The 13,080-nt window shown below is 40.3% G+C and overlaps 1 protein-coding gene across 7 annotated transcripts in view; it reads left to right on the top strand.

Moving 5' to 3' along the window:
- Positions 1 to 4,507: 4,507 nt before the first annotated feature.
- AGPAT4 (1-acylglycerol-3-phosphate O-acyltransferase 4) overlaps positions 4,508 to 13,080 on the top strand; it is a 66,444-nt gene continuing 57,871 nt past the window's right edge. For 6 of the 7 annotated variants that reach the window (XR_014217495.1, XR_014217496.1, XR_014217497.1 and 3 more), the window contains exon 1: positions 4,511 to 7,548. The gene's annotated coding sequence lies outside the window, so the exon portion shown is untranslated. Of the gene's footprint in view, positions 7,549 to 13,080 lie in introns of all 7 variants that reach the window. The other variant, XR_014217494.1, reaches the window with a different exon arrangement.

Below are 13,080 nucleotides of genomic sequence, written 5' to 3' on the forward strand. Positions count from 1 at the left end.
CCAGGTGTTCTCTGAACATGTTATTACATCACTTTTTCAATCTCTACAGGCTGGATTCTGTTTAAGTACTCCGTATTCTTAAGGCCGTTCAACAGATGCAAGGAGAATACACAGAGTGAATACTGTAAATTGTAGTAAGTGTTTGAACTGCTTCCTTTGGGATGCGATGCTCCATTGAACTAAGAACAGAAAATGTGTAAAGTCTATAGCAAACATAGCAAGAGATATGTCCAAGTACATATGCATAGCACTACACTCTAAGAGCTTTTTGTTGGACTACTGAAAAAGGTGCCCAACATTAAAGTGCTCCTTGATTACTTAGATCCTGAAACTTTTGTATTGATGCAGATGATGCGAGTGATCTTTAACATGTTAGTCTTGTTTAGATCAATGGTCTTGAACAAATGATAATGATCATATGAATACCTGCATCCTTTTCGGATCTGTAATCAGCTGCTCTGTAGTTCCACAATTCAGATGTGGACACAGTACAATTTGGTCTTAATAATTATTGGTCTGCTCCCTACAACATCTAATGTCTTTGTTTCATTTAACCAAGCCTTCCTTCATTGCCTAAGGGACGTGGGTGGCGCTGTGATCTAAACCACAGAGCCTAGGACTTGCCGATCAGAAGGTCGTCAATTCGAATCCCCGTGACGGGGTGAGCTCCCGTTGCTCGGTCCCTGCTCCTGCCAACCTAGCAGTTCAAAAGCACGTCAAAGTGCAAGTAAATAAATAGGTACCACTCCAGCGGGAAGGTAAACGGTGTTTCCGTGCACTGCTCTGGTTCGCCAGAAGCGGCTTAGTCATGCTGGCCACATGACCCAGAAGCTGTACGCCGGCTCCCTAGGCCAATAAAGCGAGATGAGCGCCGCAACCCCAGAGTCGGTCACAACTGGACCTAATGGTCAGGGGTCCCTTTACCTTTACCTTACCTTCATTGCATTTATTGCAAGCCATTTATTGCAGACTTCCACTTGGACTACAGAAATAGGGGTGTTACCAAGGAAAAAATGGATTCTCCTTTGAAAAAAATTGCAAGGCCTAGATTTTCAATTCATATATCATATAGAGGTCAACATCCATCCAACCTACTCTGGAATCCAGATGGTCCACAGTCTTCCCCAGTGCTTTAGCCCATGCACAAAGCCTCTTGCAATGGCATCTGTTCTATAATGCCAAAAAGTACTAGAGTGAGGTAGAGAATTCTACATACATAGAGCATGCATGATGCTATGATAGTGGCAGAGACTATATTTGCTCATGTGTTGCATGGCGTATGCAGCTCAGTCTTCCAACCCTGGAGAGGAATTTGCCAGATCCTAGCAAATCTGTTTTCTATTCTGATTCAGCCCTGCTGTGTGTGAAAATGGGCGGCATCCATCATTTGTCATTCAGTGATTTGCAACAGAACCAATGATGTACCTCAGTTGTTTGAAGTGAGGCGAGGGATAGGGAAGCATTGTCTGAGTGCTAGATTTGTTTTGGCTATTTCCCACATGCAAGTTTTCCATTTTTTATTTTTACCCTACTCTTTGGCTGCAAGAGGCTCGCAGAACAGCTACAATTTGCAACGCAAAAGGCATTGGGGAGAGAGAAGGGAAAGAAATATACTCAGGCGCTAATTCTTAGTTACAAAGTTCTTATAATCACCAGCTGAAATGGAAACAGTAGAAGATGAGAAGGAAACAAATGTTGCTGATTTTCCAAGTACAGGTGGAGTAGCCCTGCTTCCCTTTTCTCCCTCTGCTGTAGCATGATAGAAGGACAACCACCAGCTAATTGAAGGAGGAGCATGATGGAACTGGCTTCTCAGCAGGAATGGATGAATCTTTTTCTGAGTTCCTCATTCTTCCAGTCTTCAGTTTGCCATATGACTGCAATTTTTTTCCAAGCACAAATATCCTCATTTCTCCTAATATGTGTATTTTAATACCATTTTGCTACCCCTACACATTTTTGCAAGCCATACAATGCACCTTTGAATGTAACCTACTTTTTGTACACTTTTTGTTTGGCAAACAGCACCACAAAATTCACGTTTAAGTTTGTGTACTGTTTCAAAAAGTGGAAGTTAGGTAAGTTTGGAGAAATATGTGAACGAAACCAAATTTCTCCCCCATCCCTACTTCTCAGTAGATTTATGGTAGGTGGCCCTGCTTCTCTTTTCTCCCTGAGCAGTACAAGGACAGGAGTGATGCCCTAAAATAGGGTGGCATTTCTCCACATATAGCAACTGCAGTAGGACGGTGTTGCTGCTCTCTTTCATAATTTTGTTGTGTAATCTTTGCACTTCCTCAAACTTTTTTCTCTGCAGAAAGAGAAAGTTAACACACTTTGAAAATTGCTAGAAGTTCTAACTCCCGCACTTCCAATATTTCCAAATGCTTGTGTTGTAAGAGTCCAAATTTAGGAGCACATATTTCATGCAAAAACTACCTTTGCAGTCCAGTGCCAAGACATTTTTGAGTGAAGAGATGTTAACAGCTGAGTGAATGTGGCAATCACTCACATTTTATTTTTAGATTCAGCCTGCTAGGAACTGAATCATTAAAGAGGGAAGTGAAACATTTTGTAATATCCTTTTTTTTTTTTTTAGATTAATTCCTACTAATGGTGGGACCAGACACATAAATACAGGACATTGCTTGTGTTGTAATGTCACAATAGGAAGAAGGTTGCATCTTTTCACTTGGCTTGCCTATATACATGTTTACCATCCTTTTTTTTTTTTGAAATATTTTTTTATTGGTTTTACAAAATTTTAAACAATACAAACATATAAAAAGACATACAAACACATATAGTTTCATAATTTTTTTTCATAAACTTCATTTCTCAGACTCCCCCATACCTCCCCTTTCTGCATCCCAATGTCCAAAGTTTCCCAGCAACTTCCGATTAAATCTGTCAAACATATGTCTTCTTAATCTTTCCTTCAGTCTAATCTTATATCGCTGTAACCTTTTCTTTCTCAAAACCTCGACATTCTAACATTCATCAAGTCTATAATAGTCCTTAAGATAGATTTTAAATTTCTTCCATTCTTCTTCTGCCGTCTCCTTCCCCTGGTTGCGGATTCTGCCGGTCATCTCAGCCAGTGTCATATATTCCATCACTTTCATCTGCCATTCTTCCAAAGTGGGTAGATCTTGTGTCTTCCAATACTTTGCGATGAGTATTCTTGCTGCTGTCGTAGCATACATAAAGAAAGTTCTATCCTTCTTTGACACCAATTGGCCGACAATGCCCAAGAGAAAGGCCTCTGGTTTCTTAAGGAAAGTACATTTAAGTACCTTTTTCATTTCATTATATATCATTTCCCAGAAAGCCTTAATCTTCGGGCACGTCCACCAAAGGTGATAAAAAGTACCTTCAGTTTCTTTACACTTCCAACACTTATTGTCAGGGAGGTGATAAATTTTTGCTAGCTTGACTGGGGTCATGTACCACCTGTAGATCATTTTCATAATGTTTTCCTTTAAGGCATTACATGCCGTAAATTTTATACCGGTGTTCCACAACCATTCCCAGTCAGCAAACATAATGTTATGACCAATGTCCTGAGCCCACTTAATCATAGCCGATTTAACTGTTTCATCTTGTGTATTCCATTTCAGCAGCAAATTATACATTCTTGACAGATTCTTAGTATTGGGTTCTAGCAATTCAGTTTCCAATTTTGATTTCTCCACCTGGAAGCCAATTTTCCTGTCTTGTTTATAAACCTCCATTATTTGATAATAATGGAGCCAATCTCTTACTTTAGGTTTCAATTTCTCATGACTCTGTAACTTCAATTTGTCTCCATCTTGTTCCAAAATTTCCCAATACTTTGGCCATTCGGCCTCCATATTGAGTTTTTTCAATGCCTTAGCCTCCAAGGGTGACAACCATCTAGGGGTTTTATTTTCCAACAAGTCTTTATATCTTATCCAAACATTAAACAATACTTTTCTGACAATATGGTTTTTAAAGGCCCTATGCACTTTGATTTTGTCATACCATAGATATGCATGCCAACCAAATGTATTATTAAAACCTTCTAAATCTAAGATATCTGTGTTCTCGAGGAGCATCCACTCTTTCAGCCAGCAAAACGCTGCTGCTTCATAATACAGTTTTAAGTCCGGCAGGGCAAATCCCCCTCTTTCTTTTGCATCTGTAAGTACTTTAAATTTTATTCTGGGCTTTTTGCCCTGCCAGACAAATTTCGCAATGTCTTTCTGCCACCTCTTGAAACAGTCCATCTTATCAAGAATCTGCAAGGTTTGAAACAAAAATAACATTCTAGGCAATACATTCATCTTAATAACCTCAATTCGGCCTAACATTGACAATTTCAAATTTGACCATATTTCTAGATCTTTTTTGATTTCTAACCAACATTTTTCATAGTTGTCTTTATACAAGTTCAAATTTTTAGATGTCAAGTACACCCCTAGGTATTTCACCTTCTTAACCACTGTCAAACCTGTCTCTTCTTTCGCCTTTTACATGTTTACCATCCTGGCCCTTCATCTTGAGACTAGTAAGCTTCAGGCACAAAGCTATGCATTATGAGTAAACAGGTAGAATACTAGGTTCGAGGAGTTTTTGCTAAAAATAACTTCAGGAGAAGGGAAATTGGAACAGGGAAGCAGCAGAGAGAAGGTGATTAATCCTTTCACCACACACAGATTATCTGCTCCAAATCACCCTCAGATGGTTGCACACACAAACATGTCACACAAACACACATTTTGAACTCTGCATACATAAAACAGTTTGGGAGGGAATCTGTTTAGAGCTTATAAATGGCAGGAAGGGAAAGAGTTAAGCACCTTCTCTTCTCCCTCAATCCCCACACTGCTCTGCTTCAAATTCTCTCTTCCTAAAGCTGCTTTTCAAAAAAGAAAAAAGGCCATCATTGGGGACTCACACATTCATGTTTGCATATATGGTAATGTGTAGTCAGTGCCTCTGTTGTCAGCGCTCCAAAAACCTGCAAAACTTATTTAACCAAATAGGTCAGTGGGGCAGGGGAAAGGATATTACACGAATATTACACTAACATAAATTAAGAGAAAAATTTCTTCCTTAATATTGTGATCTCTGATTGGTTTTCTAATTGCAGTTTACTTTAAAGTTTTATAACAGTTAGTGAATTCCAGTGATTAATTTCTTCGTGCTAACACAGATTATGGTGAGTATATCGAACCCTGAAGAAACCAACACAGCCAACTCTCAATAATCATTGATGTTTTTAAATTGAATTAGTCCTTGGTGTAATGTGAACCCTTCAACAAGAAGGGAAATATACAAAATGCAGTATTTAATTCTTGTAAATTTGGGCACAAGGCCGATTAAGGTGTGGCTGGGTAAAATATGCGGCCTAGTGAAAACATTCAGTTCTTCAAGGCTTGTGCTTCCACACCCCAGTGACACTTACTCTGGCCTGAGTGGTAACAAAAAGAGAATGAAGGTGCCGTTTCCTGCAGCACATTGCAGAGGGGGATAGCTGTCCTTCTAATGTCAAGGTATCTACCTCTGACATTCTTTCAGGTGTTAGCTCCCTCCATCTTCTCTTCAGGTGGAAGTGTATGCTGTGACAAATATTGATTGATTTCTTCTACATTTGTATCCTGCTCTTCCTTCAAGGTGGTTATGATTGAGCAAGATCAGGTAGATCAGAGAGGATGGGGTAGAGGTAGATGTCTCTCATTAGGAAACAGACTTCAACTTTTACATTTTAGTTAGCAATACTCTACTAACCATTTTGGACAGTATTTGATTACGGTATGTTCCATTTAAATGCTACAGTAAGGCTAAATCAATGGGATATGCTCCCAACTCTTAACACTTCAACCTCTCATTGTTTCCTATAGCAACAGCATATATTCATCTCTGGTATTGATGCTTAGAGTAAATGCAGCCTAGGAAAAATATATTGGGCCCAATAGTCTGGAATATTCTTATGTGCTGAATTTTGGGTATAAGGCGGAATGAGAATGATGCATGCATATATGATGTGTGTTAAAGGGGAAAGTAAAGTCAACATTTGCGGCTTAGTCCTAGTCCAAAGTATTGAAAGTGGGTCAAAGAACAGACAATTACGTACACTAACCATAGTTATAATGCATTGCGATACAAAACTGAATCAATTCAACACCTACAGGTCATTTAAAACACACCAGAAGTTTCAGGGAATATAAAATAATGCCCATAGTTCAATGAACAATACCCAGTACCAATAATATATATATTATACCCACAATAAGGGAATCACATGAAGTTTTACCTCTTTTTTTATTTAAAAAATAATTATTACGAATCCCGGGCAATTTGCTTGCTTGCTTGCTTGTCTGTGTGCAAAAATAGGAAATGAGATCAAAATAAATATATGTACCAACTTATTCTAGAAGCTCGTCTGCTATAAACACTTTTTATTTCTACAAGTGCATCGCCATAACAATAGCATTCATCCTCTATTACAACTTACATGAAGCCCTGCTCAAGTCCCAGTGTGGGAGTCCGAGATGTGAGTCGTATATAAAAGGTCTCTGGAGAACATCCAGGATAAAATCTTTCACCCTACTGAAACCAATAGAATCTTCCCTTTGGCAATGAGGCACAGATCCTTATCTTTTAATATCAACACAATGAGAATATATGACAAAGAATCATACAATAAAGTTGATGCTCATCCTTAATTTCTGTCATTCAACAGCAACATTAGTCAGTCAGACTTTTCATCATCTTGTATGTAAGTAAACTTTTACATTCTGCAACCAAGCATGGTTATTTGATTCTTCACAATGGTCTCCTTCTGTGTCTCACTTTAAGAGCTAAAATTACTTGGCTGTTAGACTCTTTTTTTCTGGGACAGAATTACGGAGGGGATACTACTGAGGCTTATAAAAAGCCAATAGGAAGGGGTGCCAGATCAAGGAGCACATTGATCCAGACATGGGGAAAGCATGGGAAATGTCAGGCGTGCAGAAGTTTATTAGGCCTCCAAGTGCTGCTAAACCAATGATGTCATTGGTGCCAGTGGCTAGAGACATCTGGACCATCTGTTGCCCACATGATGTACACTTAGCTCTTGCTGCTGCCCCCCATCTCCAGCATACTTCAAGGATTGGGGAAAGGCAGGGGAGGGCCCAGTCCCTGCCATGCAGGTATCGAAATGCTGATATACTTGTGCTGTAACTTATTTAAGCCAGTGCTTATACCAACGCCTAGAGAGAGCTGTAGGCATATTCAGAAACAGATGGACCCTGTGACAGATTCTGGCAGCTCCTTTTGAAAATCTGCTGCAAAATCTGTCTGCCTGGGCCCCAACACAATGCTGTTGTCTTGTTTTGGCTAACGTTTGATGACATAGAAAGGAAGCGGATAAGAAGCTGGCTTTATGAGTGCATAAGAAGAACTTTGCTGGAGCAGGTGAAAGGCCCATTGAGTCCCGCATCCTGTGCTCCGAGTGGCCAACCAGATGCCTATGAGAAGCTGGCAAGCAGGACCTGAGTGGAACAGTGCTCTCCCTACTTGTGATTCTGTATGTTATCTGTAAGTATGCTTCAGTGCAATTTTACACTTTTTTTGCATGCTGCCTTGTGATGTTTATGTGTATAGTATAACAATAAAACAAATACATTAGACCATTGATTAGTCCCCATAGTTCAGTTGCTTCCCCAACTAGCAGCAGCTCACTAAGATTTCATAGGGAGGGGCATCTTTCCAGAGCCCTTGGTGGGGATGCCAAGGATTGAACCTGGGACATTCTGCATGTGAAGTAAGGGCCCTGTCACCGAGCCTTTTATACAGCATCCCTTGATTCCTGCAATGCAATTGTTCTATATGCAGCAAATGAGAAGGAGAGATAACAATCATTGTTATTGCCAGAGGGCATAGATATGAGAGATTCTGGCTTTGGGCCATTGTGAAAATAAGTTTTAAAGACTTCCTCAAAGTATTAAGCCTTAGGCAGAAAGTGTGTTCAGAATGTTTCTTTCTTAGAAGCAAACATTTGCAAGGATCTGGAATAGAAGAGGAAGTCAGGAACGCTTGCACATCTTTAATGGTGGCTTGCTGTATATGGTTATCTGCAATTAACTAAAAAGCACAGTCATGACATGTCATAATACTGATCCTGTGCATGCAAATGGAAATGTTATCCACAACCTGTAAAATAATGCACAGGAGGTGATGACCTAGGTATCGTCATCTTATCAGCTATCTCATGGGGTTGCTCTGTTTGTGTGAGAGTTCAGCCTGTAAAGTAAAAGTAAACTATTTGCAGAGATAGCAATGGCTTGGATCATAAATTTCATTCTGTAAACAAAAAAAGAGTTCACATTCACAGGTCAGAGCTCTCCCATCTTCCTTCTCCCTCTACTGCCCCCTTAACATCTCCTTCCTCTTCTTTTACTGCTGCAGACTACAGGGCACTTGGGAATGGTGTGGGGTCTGCAAAGTGGGGAAGAGTTGATGGCTGCTTGTCCCCTGCATAAAAACGGAGCAGCAACTCTAGGCTAATGATTCTAGTGGCACTTGAAGCAGGGGTTAGGGACCATACCTAAGCAGTTTGAGTACTCCAAGAGGTTTTTATTTTTTAAATTTAGTACAGTAAATTTACCAATCATAATCCAACTAACATTTCAGATTACAAAGGGACAAATGAGGCCCAAAGATAAAGCAATACAAGAGAGAGAGAAGATTATTCATAGTACTAGAATTACTGGTAGATGTGTCACAGTATTATTCATAGTATTGTTGTAAGTTTTTTGGGGGTGGGGTTAGGCTGTATTCCTGAGTAGCTTCTTATTCCTAGATCCAGCAAGGATTCAACTGTTGGAATAGCCAGACCAGCTTCTTGGTGAACTAATAGCCCCTAAGTATGAGTGGTTAGGGTAACAAAGGAAAGGTTTTGTTCCAGAGGGTAAATGGGTGGGTCCTGTCCCTCATCTGGCTGGTAATGAGAAAACATCTATCCTAAAGACACCACAGTCTCCACTGTCCCTCATTACAAGGAAACATGCACCCTGGGTAAGTTCCTGGAACCCCTGGAATCTCACACAATTTGGAGATTGGGATGGCGTACAACAGCCTTAACATTCTGCTTGATGAAGAGTCGTGGAAAATGTGAAAGCTTGCTCTCTAATTTTGACTTCTAACCACTAGGTAATGCTGACCAATCTGGTCCTTAATCTCTAGTTCTGTTTGGAAAAACTACAATGTTCTTTGTTTTTGTTCTGTGGTGTCCAAAAGATCTGAGTGTTACAGTTAAGGCCAAGCTGCCTGTGGTTTTAAAAACATGACCCACAAGTAAACATCCCACTATCGCACAGGGTTATCTTGGCTATCCAAACCTTTCAGCAGCCTTTCCCATCCCTCCAGCTGTTTTGGACTACAACTCCCATCAACCCCAGCCAGTGCACTTGTGCTAATGGCACCAATAGTCCACAACAGGTTTGGAGAGGCTGCCTTACAACTCCACCAGCAGCATGGGCAAAAATGAGACCAGAAAACAAAGAGAGCCCCACTGAGGCTGTGCACTCTAGGTTGCTCCTTCCCCCTCCCTTTTCTGCATTTAAAAGGCCATTCATCCTAACAGTTGCTATGGCATCCCAGTTCAACTTTTGATGAACTGCAGTTCATTCACATCCAATGCTACTAGATTAATCCATGCAGCATTCTGGCATAAAGGCTTAATGATGACGGCAGTATCCACAGTGAGAGGCTGTAAAATGCATATAGTAATGCAGGTGATTCTCCCTTCTGTAAACTTCTGAGAATGAAAATGAGGGTGGTGATAAATGGCTTATTTGAAAGGATAACCTTGCCTCCATCCACTTCCTTCCTTGCTTAAGATGTGTACCCATATAAAACTACTATACTACTTAGGTTAACTATTTAATCTAAATCTGAGTACATAGATAATTCTACACTAGTTTAACACAACCTGCTCAGAAAGGCAGGAGAAGGATAAATACTAAAGGACAGAGCTGAAGTAAGGAAGGAAGAGGCAGGTCTGTATGGAGAGGTGTTGTAAGAGAAACAAAATGTAAACATTTCAATTTTTTATTTTATTTGAAAAACAAATAAATACCTTGAAAGATAAAAGATACACTGGATGTTTGCTTCACACCACTCCTGAGAGTCCACCATTAGCACTCTGGTCATTTGCCCTTTCAGATGGCTCAACTGATAAAGTGTATAGGTTCTGAAATTAATATAAATCATTAACCATCTTGTAATCATTACTAGTTTGGTTTTACACAGTTTTAAAGTAACACATTACCATGCAAAACCAAAAGAGACACATTTTAATATAATTTAATACAATTATTTATTAATTCCATCCTAACCTCCTTTCAATGAGTTTAGGATAGAGTACAGTGGATCCTCGGGTTATGTACCATCCTCCTTACGAACGCTTCAGGTAACAGAGCTCCACTAACCTGGAAGTAGGTGCCCTGGTAGCGAACTTTGCCCTGGGATGCGAGCGGAAGTCGTGCACCGGTGGCACGGCGGCAGCAGGAGGCCCCATTAGCGAAAGCACGCATGAGGTTAAGAATGGTTTCAGGTTATGAACGGACCACCGGAACGAATTAAGTTCGTAACCGGAGGTACCACTGTATATCATTCTATTCTGCCCATACTTTCACAACACCTCTGTGAAGTAGGGTAGACTGAGTGAAGCAGTAACTGGCTCAAGGTTCCTTCCTACCTATGTGAGGAATTTAATCAGGCAATCAAATGGTCGGTGGGTATATATCAAATGGGTGGGTATATATAATGTGACAGCAAATCAAGTGTGTTGGACATGAGTCTAGTCTTCATATTATCTGGTTGCTTAGTACTGGCTTTGACACTGGACTAATTTTACTTACATTAGGGGGAAAGGCCATATTAGCCATAGCAAGAATATAGATTTCTATCTTCTGATAGTGGCCAGGCGTATTATTACCCAGGGAGGTTCACAAACAGGATATTAAGATGATGGTGATATTGATCCCATTAATCCCCAGCATCTGCTAGACAGAAGCATCTTTGAAAACTCTGGCTATTCTTTCAGCTGCTATAGCTCGTAGTCATGGTATATTTATCTGGCAGGCATTCATCTTTTTAATGTCTTTTTTTGCTAGAGGCCATTACAATATCCTGTGGTAATGGAGTGCTGCCCAATTATCCAGTTTATAAAGAAGTCCTTCCTTTTGCTTGTTTTCAATCTGCTGGTTGTCAATTTCATTATATGTTCCTGGGCTTTTGCATTTTGAGAATAAATAAATTGGGTTGGATCCGTGTGAAGAGCTTCCTGTTCTCCCAGGCTTTTTAATTACAATCTATGGAGTGCTTCTGTTTTGGCATCAAGTTCACCCTTGCTGTGTTTTATCCTGGTTTTAGTTGTTCTGATTTTTTTTTTTACAGGGCTTTTTCCTTTATGAGGTTTTTAAAGGGTTTTTTATTGTGAATTGTATTGTGTATTTTACTGTCTATGTAAACTGGCCAGATTTTTTTTTTGGGGGGGAGGGATATAAACAATGGCAAGAAGAGGAATCTAGTTCTCCCCATTATGCATCAAGTATGCTCATTGCAATAAATAGGACAAATGGCTATTATTCCATGCAGCTACCTTTATTTCTGAGCCCCACCTGTTTGATAATAGTTCACTCAAAGTCTGTACAACTTCTGTCCACCAAGCCTAACTCATCTTTATGGCCACATCTGGCCAGGTTTCCAGCACCCCACTGTCTGAAGCTCAATGGTCTCAAGGGGTGTTGGCATGGGCATAGCCAATGGGGGGCTGGGGGGCAGGGGGCAGCTAGTTCCACAAATATTATTGAAAAACATTGAAAGTACTCAATTATCTGAGCTTCTGCCCCCTCAGCAATGTCCTATTCACCCCAATAACAAAAATCCTGGCTATGCCCATGGGTGTTGGTAATGTCACTGAAGCCTATGATGTCAAGAAACCATTTAGTAACCAGCTTGGAAGCTGCACCCATCTCTTAAAAGTGGGTTCCTTGCATTTTGATCAGTAATATGCCTAATAAGAAAGTGAAATACACCTAAATATAATACAAATTCATGTACAATCAAAATAAAGCTTAAACGGTTAAACCTAAACAATTAGTTGCTAACTAGACATTCTTAAGATTTATTATTATATAAAAAGCAGATATAAATGTTAATGGGTGAGGTTTACCAGAACCGTTATTTTGAAATTGCTACGTAATAGACTTTATTGTATCGGAGAAGACTCTAAAACAGAAAACTTACATTATGACATTGATCCTATAATTCCCAATTCCTTGCCCAGTATTGATTTTTTATAAAATATTTTTGCTGTTTTCAGCATACTGAAACTCCTAGTGACTGCTTCCAATGGCTCCATGTAGGTATTACATAGGATTTGGGATAACATATTTCCAAGTAAATGTACATTGGCTTGGTCTGCATCTGGAGTCCAGAGCCAAAAGCTTCCACACACCAGCTAGCACCTTTAGCTCTCTAAAAGTAATCAGATACCTTTGTCATTCTGAGTAATGGTAACACACTAAATCTCTTTTCCTTTTTATTTCGAACATTTGTACTGCACTCTTTGGTCAAAAAGGCTCCCAGAGTGGTTTGCATACAAACAAAATAAGAAAGTCCCTACCCACAGGTTTATAATCTTGAAAGAAAAATTACATACAAACACAAGGGAAGAGGGGTGCAGAGGGATGGGGGAATTCAAAACTCCATCACAGACTTCTAAACAGTTGAGCAGGTAGCACAGTTCCAGGGGCCTGGCATGCCTGATGGAGCTGGGCTTAGTGAGCCCCGGGGCTTCCTTTGTCTCTCCCTCTGAGGCAGCCTAATGGAGTGGCTGCCCCCAGGTGAGGGGAGAGGAGGCCTGATGAAGCTGACCCCTCACAGCTGGTGATGAACTCTCCAGGTGATGAATAATGATCTGATTTGGAGGCCACGCTCCTCTGGGCAGGACGCGAGGCTCCTTCTGCAAGAGCCGTGTGCGTCTTAGCAGAGGGGAAGGAAAAGATGCTCCACCAAGGAGATTGGCTTCTGCAACAGCTGAAAGCCAAGTGTGTATTTCGG

Source organism: Podarcis vaucheri, assembly GCF_965113315.1.
Source record: "Podarcis vaucheri genome assembly, chromosome: 3".
Taxonomy (NCBI): Eukaryota; Metazoa; Chordata; class Lepidosauria; order Squamata; family Lacertidae; genus Podarcis; species Podarcis vaucheri.